At 30.9% G+C, this 12,500-nt stretch overlaps 1 protein-coding gene across 1 annotated transcript in view; it reads left to right on the top strand.

Moving 5' to 3' along the window:
* LOC137622592 (hemicentin-2-like) overlaps positions 1-12,500 on the top strand; it is a 167,615-nt gene that overhangs the window by 30,800 nt on the left and 124,315 nt on the right. The gene's annotated exons all lie outside the window — the stretch shown is intronic.

Genomic DNA, 12,500 nt, shown 5'->3' with positions numbered 1-12,500 from the left:
GAAATTTTTTTGATTTTGTGACTGAGCGTCAGTTTAGAATAAAAAAAATACATTAAAAAGAGAGTTTATTGGAATTATAGAATATGTTGCTCTTTTATTCGAGTCAAATATGAAGAAATAGTTGATGAAAAAAATTGTTATTTAAAATTCAATTGAAAGAAAAGTTATTGCATTCGAATGCAGGGCACTGGAAGAGTTGGAAGACCCAGACCTACATGGCTGAGGATTATGAAGCACGTAGTAAGAGAGGATGAATGGAGAAGTATTGAATTAAAATTTCAAGATAGAGACGACTGGCGCAATCTAACTGAGGCCCCTTGCGTAAATAGGCGTAGGAGGAGATAATGATGATGATGATGACTATATATTACAAAATAAACAAAATCTCGAAGGATAAATATCATATAACTAATGTAAGCAACCCGTCAAAAATGACGTCTATATAATTAAATATGCAGACACTCACACATACTCACAGACTCAACTCTTCCCCCCCCCCCCACCTTTCCTAACTACATCCCGGTTGTTCGGGAATTTGTGGGACAGTATGGTTTCCGAGTGTACCTTCCGGGGTACTCTCTCTCTCGCTAGGGTACGTCTATTTCGTCTCTCCTAAGCATGACAGAAAAGAAATATAATTTCATATTCATGATGGAGAAGTATTGATTTAAAAGCTCGAATTAGAGACTACTGGTGTTAGAGGAAATGATGATGATAATAGTGATAAATATATTCAAATATATATATATATATATATATATATATATATATATATATATATATATATATATATATATATAATATATATATATAGCCTATATGTGTGTGTGTGATGAGTGTGTGTCTGTGTGTGTGATCAAACACTTGCTCTTTAATATATAGGGAGATAATCAGACAGTGAAAGACCATAGTGCAGAGGTTATAGCACTACCTAAGACTAGAGATCAATGGTTTGATTTTGAAGTGTCCTTCTCCTAAGAGTCTCTTCTACCCTTACCTAGAGGAAAGTAGCTACTCAACAATAACAGTGCAGTAGTTAACCTCTTGAGTGAAGACGAATTGTTTGTTAATCTCAGTGTTGTCGGGTGTGTGAAGACAGAAGGGAATGTGGAAAGAATAACTTAATCAACTCACATACATATAAACCTTTACATTGTCAAACCAAGAAGAAGGATTTCTTAATAACTGGAAGGCGAAAGAATCTAAAATGTTTTGTTGAGCAACAATTGAAATTAGTAGAACATTTCTCAATGTTCTGCCACAAGGTTCGTTATTTCCAGTAAGATTCATTTACAGCAATTACACAATCATTACCTGCTCTTGCTGCTCAATCATCATTTACTCTGGTATTCATTGCATAAAGGAAACATCTACAATATCATGATACGTATACATATAAATATATGTATACATATACATATACACACACACACACACACACATATATATATATATATATATATATATATATATATATATATATATATATATATATATATATATATATATATATATATATATATAGGCTAATGTATGTATATATACAATTTTCAATAAACATATACAAACGATTTGTGTGTGTGAACATGAAATTCTAAGGGGACATTACCTTTAATCTAAACAGCCAGAAATAATGTTTTACACATTTTGCGTATGTAAAAAACACAAGCAATTAAAAAACTGACTTAACAAACAGCCAGACAGACCAGAAAATTGAACAGCATTCATATCTCTAACTGACATTAACATTAATTACCTTGCAGAGCTAACTGTACGAACTACCAAGGCATTGTCCATTGTTTTTCGCATTTTTTTTTTTATTTGTACCTTATTTCTTTGAGGTCTTTTTCTACTTTACTGTCTAACTTTCTTAACTGAATACCGTTGATAGTAATGATAATAATAATAATAATGATAATGATAATAATAATAATAATAATGATAATAATAATAATAATAATAATAATAATAATAATAATAATAATAATAATAATAATACAAGTGTTGTTAAATGTTAAGAGTAATGCAAAAAGCAAAATTCCTCACAACAAATTCTATCGCAAAAAGATTCTTCTCAAAACGTCAAGTGTGTGAGAACATTTTGCTGAAGATTTAACGAAATTGTTCCCAACCTCCCGACTTCTTTTCTCTTTACTTTCTACATTTAGAAAGATATTTTCTTCATTTTTCACCAGTGGAAAATAATGCATAACAGAATAGTGAAGATGAATCATTTCATTTGGTTGAACGTCGCTTTTTATGTTTTATTTTTTTTTTAGGAACGTTTTTGAATTAATTATTCAGTCTCGTCACAACGTTTTTGTCAGGAATCTCAACGTTTTACAATGTACGTTGACTGGAGACATTGGCATCAGCTGGTTCAAACTCCCGTCTCAATTTTTTTCCAATATATTGTTAAATGTTTTGAAATCATCTATTTATCGGAAAAATGTTAATATTTAATTTTTATATATAAAATACTTATATGTGTATGTATTTTTATACATATAAATATACATATACATATATATATATATACTGTATATATATATAAATGTATATATATATACTAATATAAATATATATATATATATATATATATATATATACATATATATATATATATATATATATATATATATATATATATATATATGTATTAATATACATATACATATATAGTACTATATATATTTATACGTATATATATATATATATATATATATATATATATATATATATATGTATATATATATATATATATATATATATATATATGTATATATATGCATATACATGAATATACATATACATAAATATATATATATATATATATATATATATATATATGTATATATATAACAATATAAAAGTGGAAATGTTGTTTCTAAATTAAGTACAGTAATAAACGTTAAATAACTTTAAAATGTTATTAGTAACAAGAATATGTTTCTAAACCACCCTTAGCAATGGCACCCCCCATTGACAGCTTAATGAATTCCTAAAATAATGAAACAATTTCATCTCCAATAAGAGCGAAATGTCCTCGTTGTGTCCCAAAAACTCCCAGTTGCAAAAGACGCTTTTATTGAAACACTAAAAATGTGTAAAGAGAAAAGAGGGAATCAGACACGAAGCTTCAGTCGGTGTTTCAGTGAAATCTTATGAAACCTGTTTCAGATTACAGAAATTATGTTTTTAATGAAAGTAAAAATACGAAATATGAATGAAGGTATTCAAGTTTTTTTCATATATAGAACAAAGCATTAGAATATTTTCCTTGTGTGAGAGTGTATATATATATATATATATATATATATATATATATATATATACACACACATATATATATATATATATATATATATATATATATACACATATATATACATATATATACATATATAATGTATATGTATGAAGTTTTGGAGCAAAAGGGGAATGAACTAAATGCATCTCGCATCTTTGTGGATTATATCCTCAGCACCACATGAATTTTTATTTCCCAATAAACAGGGACACCAATTTACATAGGCCTATGGGTGGGCCAAAAATTGGTAGGCCGGGCCAGGAGCGACCAGCGAGCCTGGCAAACTATATTCGAACGGTTTTACTCCTTAAAGAGCAGCGAAGAAAAGGGACGAAACTATTAAACAATAATAATAAAAAAAAAATTAACTTTCAAGTTTAGAAACCTTTAAAAAGAAAAAAATTGTATATTAGTAGTATTGTGATACTACAAATAAATCTCTTTAGTGTAGTGACTAAGCCTAAGGCCTTATGATGAAAAAGGCTATTCTTGTGTAAGGCGAAATAAGAACATCATTAAAGGTTATCAACTATTGACTAAAATGGATAATTATTCATTACTAGTAATTACTAGCGATTATTATTCATCACAGTTAATTAAAGTAATTGTTAGTGATAAATATTCATCTTTTATATTGAACGAAAAAATCTAATACCAATTTTGGAGATAAAGTAAATTATGTCCACTGAATTCACCTTATGACTTGTAATAAAATTATCGATAAATTGGGATGATTATAAAATCAATGTTTCCAGTAATGAAAGTCTATTAACACTATACAAGTCTACAATAACAGATATGTTTCTCAATATTAATAGAAATTATTAAGGGTGGGGCCCAATGATTATGTGTTCGTTATTGGTGATTATTACCCTAAATTTACAGTGACTAATGTTCTTAACACCATAACCCCCCCCCACCCCCATACACAAGACCCCATTAAATAAAACCAATTTGAAGTGTAAATTAATAGACAGGCTGTATCATATAGGCCTAGTCAGGAAAATCATGGAATACAGGGTCAAGAAATAGCAAGTCAAATAACAACAATTTCGTTCGTTCGTTTTCGATTACCCTACCTTATGTATGACAACGGGCTCTTGCGTTGGAAGGCCGTAAAAAAAAAAAAAAAAAAAAAAAAAAAAAAAAAAAAAAAAAAAAAACAGGTAAATTGTAGAATGTTTGTAAAAGCACAAAGTACAAATGTCACAAGAAAGAATGAGAAACAACTAAAACATTGTACCCTATTCTATTTATCCATTGATCAATAATAATTTTAACTATCTAACCTAGGAAAGAAGGTTTAGTACTCACCAATCAGCCTACGAAAGTCCAGCCGTGGTTTCAATACATCTCCGGAGTCTCTTCTTCTTCTTCCTCCCATACATTGCTGCCTCTCTACTCAGTTCCTCAATTGCTGTTCCATGGGAGATAGCATGATAGAAATCCCAGTCATATAATTAACTTTTGTACAAATTTCTCTGGTCACGGAAGGGGACAAATGGCAACCTAATCGGGGGCTAATCCAAGAACATAAGTACTGGTTTTATCAACTGTTAAATGAGAGAGTTGACTGACGAAAGTTTTGTTTTAAATTGCGCATTTTTGACTGATAAATATTCATATTTCCTTCACTTTCTTCGCTTTTCTATAATGTATTTCTTACCTCTTGGTTTGGCTATGATTCCTTTGTGATAACTCTTCCTTTTTCGTGTTTCATTTTATCTTTCCCTGACTTTTAACTCCTCACATTGGCTCACTTCAGCACTCAACGTCCGTTGACTTTAGCTACCTGTAACGGTTACATTTTGACGTTTCTCTTTGGTTTTTGTATTCCTGGTTAACCCCTAATCATCACATCTTGCTATATTGGTTAAGGAATCAGTTAATGTAATCGCTGTCACCAACCTCAATGTCAATACAGTATTAAAGAGATATTATCATAGATCATCACTTCCTGCATCGTAGTCTACACTCCTAACATGGCCAAACATTATCGAACATTTAAGCGTTACCTTGGAAGGGATAGCGTTGTTCCTCTGGATTTAGGGCTTCTGTGTAGACTTAAAGACTTGTTGCACAAACAAATTAACACGAAACAACTAGATACACTATACAAAACTACACAAAACTTTTCTTTGAAGAGCACGCGACGTAAAGTTTGTTTACACTGTCCAATGATACTGGAAGGCTGTGACGTCATCATCCCTGCGGCGTCTGATTGGCTGAGCGCCTCCCTGCCCGGAGTGAGCTGGTGAATCAAACTAGATCACGGTATTGGGTTATAAATATTATTCTCGGATATGATTTTATGGTTTCTGGCGAATATATATTAAATTAAAACCACAGCTTTATACCAATTTTTTCATATTTTTTTCAATTATTTAAAAAATAGGATTATTCATGAGACGTCAGAATCTCTGCGGCCTCTGATTGGCTGAGCGTCTCGCCACCCGGACTGATCTGGGGAATAAAACTAGATCGCGGTCTTGGGTTATAAATATTATTCGCGGATATTATTTTATGGATTATATTGTATATATATATATATATATATATATATATATATATATATATATATATATATATATATATATATGTATATATATATCCACTCTAAAACGATTTATACAAGAATATCTTAAAATTATTTCTTAAAAACAATGCTTTCGCTGGTAGAACTAAGTCTTCTAAATGTTTTAGAATGCACTAGTCCTGGGTTAGATTTTGCCATCCGTCTCTATCTTGAGCTTTTAATCAATACTTCTCCATTCTTTATCTCCTATTTCATGCTTCATAGTCCTTAGTTATATAGGCCTAGGTCTTCCAACTCTTCTAATGCCTTGTGGAGCCCAGTTGAAAGTCTGGTGAACTAATCTCTCTTGGGGAGTGCGAAAAACATGCCCAAACTATCTCCATCTACCCCTCACCATGATCTCATCCGCATATGGCACTGGAGTAATCTCTCTTATAGTTTCCTTTCTAATCCTGTCCTGCCATTTAACTCCCAATATCCTTCTGGGGGTTTTGTTCTCAAATCTACTAAATCTGTTGGAAATTGTTTCATTGTCATACCACGACTCTTGTCCATACAGTAACACCGATCTCACTAAACTGATATATAGCCTGATTTTTATATGTAATTTCAGGCTATTTGATTTCTAAATTTTACTTAACGTAGCCATTCTCTGTATTAGAGATCTTAGTTCCTAAAGATTTAAATGATTTCACCTCATTAATCCTTTCTCCTTATAATGACATTTCTTCTTCCATTGCATATTCCGTTCTCATCATCTCTGTCTTTCTTCTATTTATCTTGAGTCCAACCTCACATGATATTTCATGCATTCTGGTAAGCAAGCATTGCAAGTCGTGTGGTGTCATCAGCATACTCTAGGCCAGCTAATTTCCAGTTACCAATCCAGTCCAATCCTTCTTCGCCATCCCCAACTGTTTAATGCCTGACAAAATCCATGAGGAATAAAAGCATTTCATGATAAATGACACACCCGGGTTGCCACTCGATTTCCAACTGATTCATAAATCATTTCTTTCATCATAAAATAATGTTCTATAACGATGAAGTTAATAACATGGAGTAAATACTTGATAGTTATAAAGAATAATTCTCTCTCTCTCTCTCTCTCTCTCTCTCTCTCTCTCTCTCTCTCTCTCTCTCTCTCGTATTTGATCCCCAAACAAGACGTTGAAAGCTATGATATGGCCACTCCATTTGATATAATCGGTTGATTATATAACTGGATGTTATTCTGGTGTTAGTAACAGATACACTGAGAATGGGACAGAAGAGGAAAACATTATATATATATATATATATATATATATATATATATATATATATATATATATATATGTATACATATATATACATATATATATACATATATATATATATATATATATATACATATATACACGTATGTATGTATATATATGTATATATACATATATATATATATATATATATATATATATATACGTATGTATGTATATATATATATATATATATATATATATATATATATATATATATATATATGTATATATATATATATATATATATATACCAATATTAACTTATACATCAGATACTTGGAGCCTTATTAAAGCATTAGCACATAAGCTAGTTACAACAGAAAGAATAATAATGGGAATAACACTAAGAGACAGAAAAAGTAAAAGTAAAATAGAGGATATTCTAACAACAAGTAAGAAAAAGTAATGGACATGGGCAGGACATATAATGAGAATGACAGATAGTAGATGGATATTAATAAAAACAGAATGGGTCCCTTGAGATTGCATAAGAGGCAGGGGAAGGCAGAGAAGACGATAAATTGATGAACTCACAAAGTCTATGGGTGCGTACTGGCAAAAAAAAAAAAAGACCATAAACAGACGCAAGTGGAAGGATATGACTGAGGCCTTTGTCCTGCAGTGGACTCATAAAAGAGATAATACCTGGTATTAAAATGCGGACGCAAAAGGCTTCGAAGAAGAGTTGCTACCCTTTTTCCGACCCTATTTTGAGACTTTTTTTTGAGACCATTTAAAAGCGACCCTATTCTGCGATCCTTTTTGCAACTTTTTTCGGAACCCTTTTGTTTGACACGCAGATGCGGATTCTAAAGGCTTCGCAAAAGAGTTGCAACCATTTGTACGTCCCTATTTTGCGACCCTTTTTGCGAATTTTTAGCGACCTATTTTCGGAACCCTTTTATTTGACACGCGGATGCGGATGCTAAAGCCTTCGAAAAAGAGTTGCGATCAATTCTGCGTCCGTATTTTGCGACCCTTTTTGCAACTTTTTAGCGACCTCTTTATCAGAACCCTTTTATTTGACATCAGCTAACGAAGACAAAATTATATGCCCAGGCAGGGGTCATCAGTGGGAGATAACGAGTGGAGAGGATGAAAGCAACTGTGCAAAATGCATTGTAGGTTTTCAAAGCACTGGAAAATTAGGTGGGTTTATTCCAAAGCTCTTTTAATTAGCGTTAGTTAATCATATTTATTAAATAAATATACATTTTCAAATTAGGTTGTAATTGTTTGATTTTGTCATTGCCCGGTGAAAAATTAAGTACAAGGTTGATTTTTTTTTTTAAACGATGGGAATACATTTACTTTGATGTTGAATGTATACACATTTTTTATATGTGAAACGTTAAGTAATTAGTGAGTTACACAGTTTCACATTTCCTCTTCAGACGAAAATTTATGATTTCCAGTTACAGAGTTTCACATTTCCGCATCAGAACAAAATTTAATAAATCTAGTTACACATTTTCACATTTCCTCATCAGAAGAGAATTTAAGATTTCAGTGACACAATTTCACATTTCCTCATCAGAAGAGAATTTAAGATTTCAGTGACACAGTTTCACATTTCCTCATCAGAAGAGAATCTAAGATTTCAGTAACATAGTTTCACATTTCCTAATAAGATAAAAATGTAAGATTTTTAGTTACATCGTTTCGCATTTCCCATTTAGATAAAAATCTAAGAAATTTGAGAGTGACATTTTGTAAAGATCGAAAATTAAAATTTTTTTTAGAGAAAAATCGTTTTTAAAGTGAGGAAACAAAACTTGACAATTCTTCCTATTGAAGAGATTATCTCATTAAAGGAGGTTTTCTTAAGAGCACATTGTTGTTACTGGAGAAAGATCTACTAAGCTTTGGTTAAAAGAAAGACTTCAGCATGCATAAACTCAAAAATCCTTTCACTTAATAGTGAAATGAGAGAGAGAGAGAGAGAGAGAGAGAGAGAGAGAGAGAGAGAGAGAGAGAGATTCTAAAATATAATAAGCTTTACACTCGTATCTCCTTTCCTGTTAGATGTAATTCCATCAGGATTAGTAGAGTTTTGCTTTCTTTTTAATCACCCCTCTTTTTCTATATATTAAATGGGTCAGGAGAGATTGTAGGCTACCATCACCAACGAAGGTTTTGTGTTAAAAAGTTGAGGATAAAGGTCAGAAAATATATAAATCTAATAATGGACAGGAAGAATATAATTTTGATAATGATTAGACAATATATAATTGTAATAATGACCCTGGAAAATATATTTCAAATAATGTTAATAAAAAACATGCAATTCTACTTATGATCAGAAAACAATATGATGTTAATCATGGTTAGAAAATATTTGATATAAACCCATAAGACTTCGCTCAAAGTTGAAGAAATATGGAAATTCATCATTGCTCGAATAAATCATGACAATCAAATATTCAGGAAAACTCATCAAAACGAAAAGTTCTCTGGATGAATAGAAAAAAATAATAGTTGGACCTGATTTGATAAAACTTTAAATTCTCTATTGAGAAAAGTAAGTATTTAACGTTGAATAGCTGCTTTTTAATTTGGAATTACAGCAGTTTTGAAAAATGATGTTCATAGATAATCAAAATTAGTTGTGTCCAAAACTCCTTGTTTAAATCAAAATGAAATTTATTATTTATCGTTTTCATAAGTAATAAAAAGTGGATTTTAGAACTCGGGAATCATAAAAGGAAATACCAGAAATTTTTTTTTTTAAATATAAATGGAGAAAATTATTACATTAGGAAACCAAAAATATTATAAAATAAAAATTCCTGAATTAAAACAAAACGATTTTGAAAAAAGAAATAAAAAAAAGTAAATACAACATATGACGGTAAATTGTAGATACATTACGCATCACTAATTTACAATGGAAAGGTTTTGCTACCAAATATTAGAGAATTGGGAAACATATTAATGAAAACATTGTTGGAAATGAAAGAAAAAATATTTGCATAAAATTACATTGCTTAACTTTTAAAGTCTTTACAAAAGTTAATTTATTATCTTTTCTTTACTATTCAAATACTCTTTTGAGAGAGAGAGAGAGAGAGAGAGAGAGAGAGAGAGAGAGAGAGAGAGAGAGAGAGATGTGTATGCTAACAGAAAGAGAAAAAAAGGAGACAAAAATTCAGACAGATGTGTATACTAGGAGAGAGAGAGAGAGAGAGAGAGAGAGAGAGAGAGAGAGAGAGAGAGAGAGAGAGAGAGAGAGAGATGTGTATCCTAACAGAAAGAGAAAAAAGGAGACAAAAATTCAGACAGCTGTGTATACTAAGAGAGAGAGAGAGAGAGAGAGAGAGAGAGAGAGAGAGAGAGAGAGAGGGGGGGGGGGAATTGCATGCTAAAAACATTGAGACAGGAAACCTGATGTATACAAATCCTCTCGAACTAAATTTTAAGTAAATATCCCTTTTATTAAGGTTACAAAAGAAGCCAGACTGCCTCATTTCAAGTCTTAACTGTAGCAAAGGAAAATATTAGCATAATAATTTTTCTCTTTACCCCATTAGCTTGAAAAATGTTTCTTTCCATGCATATGCCTCAGAATGAAAATATACGATTATTCTGATATTTTACGTTTTCCAATTATTGAGAGAGGAAAAAATAGCTTTATATCATGAGATGTTCAGATTATGATGTAAATGTTATACATCTCCAAAATTTTCTGAAGATACATACTAGGACTAATTCTTTATATATAAAATTTTTAAAGATAATCTATTCAAATAATATTAGTTTATGAAAATCTTTTTAATCTCCTATCCGTTTCTTCAGTCCTTACTCGTTTGACTTATGAAATGCCAGTGTGTTTAATAATTGGAATAATAAGAAGGGGAAAAGAGTAACGTAAATAGGCTAAGAAATACAGTACATTGCAGAGGAATATGTGGTATCTGATGATTTGATATTGTTATGAAAGGTAAATATAATGTGTTTGTTTAGGGTGGTTAATTAGGGGAACAAGTTGAGAGAATACGTCTTGTGACAATACTGTTAAAATATGATTTAAAACACAAGTTAAGAAATCATGATTAACGAGACTATGATAACTTTATGACAAAACTCAGTATAAGATATAAGTTAAAAGTGCATCTGTCTTTAGCTGATAAAATATCATTTGTCAAAATAGAAAATAAAGATACAGATACATATTTCATCGGAATGGAAAACAAAGCTAGAATGATATAACATATGTCCTCAAAATAGAAAATTAAGCTAAAATAACATATGTCCTCAGAATATCAAATTATAGCTGTCCTAAAAATAGAAAATAATATCTATCCTCCGGATAGAAAATGCCATCTGTTCTCGGAATAAAAAATAACATCTACCGCAGATAAAATATGTAATCAGTTTCCCGAACAGAAAATTAGGCTGAAGCGACACCTTTAACAAAAATAGAAAATTAAGCTAAAACGACACCTTTCCTGAGAATAGAAAATTAAGCTAAAACAACATCTTTCCTGAGAATAGAAAATTAAGCTAAAACGACACCTTTCCTGAGAATAGAAAATTAAGCTAAAACGACACCTTTCCTGATAATAGAAAATTGAGCTAAAACGACACCTTTCCTGAGAATAGAAAATTAAGCTAAAACAACATCTTTCCTGAGAATAGAAAATTAAGCTAAAACAACATCTTTCCTGAGAATAGAAAATTAAGCTAAAACGACACCTTTCCCGAGAATAGAAAATTAAGCTAAAACGACACCTTTCCCGAGAATAGAAAATTAAGCTAAAATGATACCTTCCCTGAGAATAGAAAATTAAGCTAAAACGACACCTTTCCTGAGAATAGAAAACTGAGCTAAAACGACACCTTTCCTGAGAATAGAAAATTAAGCTAAAACGACACCTTTCCTGAGAATAGAAAATTAAGCTAAAACGACACCTTTCCCGAGAATAGAAAATTAAGCTAAAACGACACCTTTCCTGAGAATAGAAAATTAAGCTAAAACGACACCTTTCCTGAGAATAGAAAATTAAGCTAAAACGACACCTTTCCCGAGAATAGAAAATTAAGCTAAAACGACACCTTTCCCGAGAATAGAAAATTAAGCTAAAACGACACCTTTCCTGAGAATAGAAAATTAAGCTAAAACAACATCTTTCCTGAGAATAGAAAATTAAGCTAAAACAACATCTTTCCTGAGAATAGAAAATTAAGCTAAAACAACATCTTTCCTGAGAATAGAAAATTAAGCTAAAACGACACCTTTCCCGAGAATAGAAAATTAAGCTAAAACGACACCTTTCCCGAGAATAGAAAATTAAGCTAAAACGACACCTTTCCTGAGAATAGAAAATTAAGCTAAAACAACATCTTTCCTGAG

This window comes from Palaemon carinicauda, chromosome 29, assembly GCF_036898095.1.
Source record: "Palaemon carinicauda isolate YSFRI2023 chromosome 29, ASM3689809v2, whole genome shotgun sequence".
NCBI classification, from domain to species: Eukaryota; Metazoa; Arthropoda; class Malacostraca; order Decapoda; family Palaemonidae; genus Palaemon; species Palaemon carinicauda.
The sequence above is the reverse complement of the archived record's forward strand: the minus strand, read 5'-3'. Positions and strand labels throughout refer to the sequence as shown.